Genomic DNA, 1944 nt, shown 5'->3' with positions numbered 1-1944 from the left:
ATGAGGACGTCAAATCCATCGCGGAATTCCCCTTCTCTTCAAGCCCAAAAGCGCAAGAACTCCGAGAAGAGCAAGAAACGAAACAGAGGAAACAGAGCGACTCTGTTTCCGAAATCCCGAACGGGGTTTTTCTAAGCGACACTTCAAGAACCCAATTGGAGGAAACCCAGATGGAGAATTCGGCTTCTGAAGAGACTCAAGAACCTGTGGAGCTGGAAACGATCATGGAAGAGAAAGACCTTGGTGAAGAATGGATCCCTCTCTGTTTTCAGAATTGAGGATTATAATGCTACGGTGGAGTTCTACTGGGCACCATTTTTGTTGGAATTAGATTCAGATGATTCATTGATGCACAACATACAAAACCGTATAATCATGCCTAAATCGATTAAGAAGCATGGTAAAAATTGGAAGGGTGTGGATTACCTCATTTTCAACACATACATATGATGGATGAACACTTTCAACATGAAAGTTCTACGAGGATCATTCGATCAAGGAGCAACAAAGTATGATGAGATCGACCGGCCGTTGGCTTACCGGAAAGTTATGACGACATGGGATAAATGGGTGGACAAAAATATTGACCCCCAATCGTACCATTGTCTTCTTCACCAGCATGTCTCCTCTCCATATCAAGAGCGTGGATTGGGACAACCCAGATGGCATAAAATGTGCCAAAGAGACCACTCCAATCCTGAACAGAACGACGCCGTTAGAAGTGGGCACAGACAGAAGGCTCTTTGTGATTTCGAGCGACATAGTGAAAGCAATGAAAGTGCCTGTTTACCTTCTCAATATTACTACTCTATCCGAGTTTCGTAAAGATGCACATACCTCGGTCCATACCATCAGGCAAAGGCAAGATAATGATGCCGGAGCAGCAAGCTGACCCGGAGAATTACGCCGATTGCATCCACTGGTGCCTCCCCGGGCTGCCAGACGCGGCACGATGGGGCTGCAAATTTGAGAGCTATAGTCAATCAAGTCGTGCCAGCTCTGATATTGAATGTTGAGGGATGAGTTAGAGGAGGGACTTCTATTTATATTGAAAGGTCAAAGGATCACTTCATTAATTTCCTAGTTGAGACTAGAAAAATATAGCAGAAATCCTAAATTTTCTGCTATATATGGCAATAATATTTTGAGTGCAGAAATTTTGTGAATAAATGTTTTATTCTGAAAAAATTAAGGATTTATTCTGTAAATATTCTTATATTATGGGCTTTATCACATGCCCATTTAAAGTCCTTGCCATATTTACAAAATTAAATCCTGATTGCGAGAGAATCTCTACAAAAAAACATTTTGGGAGAATCTCTAAGAAATTAAATCAAGATTCCAAGGGAATCTCTACAAGTTTAGAGTTCTACAAGCTACCTCCGTTAAAGCAAAGCATTGCGACAAGCTAAAATGGAAAATCCGTCAAAGTCAAGGCGACCAGAAAAAGAGAAAAAAAAAAAATCAAACTTCAAGTCACACCTCCAACACATGATAATATGTTTACGGCGCACCTTGAAGTGGGGGCATTTGTAGACACCAAAAATTTAATGAAAATAAATCCATTAAATAAGTCGGTCACCACTTGAAATTATGACTGAACAGATTAAGTCAGCATGTGGGTCCCGCAAATTGTTCACGTGACTTGTGAGTCAGCAGAATCACGCAGACTCAGAGAATGACACTTGGCAACACATGAAAGGCCCGACGGCAATAAATGAATTTGCTCCGGCTAAATCAACTGATATTAAAGCGGATCAATCAAATTAAATCAATTGATTCCGAGTCAAATCAAGTATTAAATCTCGTCTGCTGATTAGATATCAATTTATTTAAATTGATCAAGACGACAATCAGTCATCCAATTAATTGGCTAAATTTCTTAATAATCATAATTAAATCGGTTAACCAAAACGGATTGATTTAATTGTGATATTAACGAAA

General features: G+C 39.8%; 1 pseudogene; it reads left to right on the top strand.

Moving 5' to 3' along the window:
* LOC112170663 lies at nt 1-1214 on the top strand (annotated as a pseudogene).
* The last annotated feature ends 730 nt before the right edge of the window (nt 1215-1944 follow it).

The sequence above is a fragment of the Rosa chinensis genome, chromosome 1 (assembly GCF_002994745.2).
Source record: "Rosa chinensis cultivar Old Blush chromosome 1, RchiOBHm-V2, whole genome shotgun sequence".
In the NCBI taxonomy this organism is placed as follows: domain Eukaryota; kingdom Viridiplantae; phylum Streptophyta; class Magnoliopsida; order Rosales; family Rosaceae; genus Rosa; species Rosa chinensis.
This window is presented reverse-complemented; position numbering and strand designations above follow the sequence as displayed.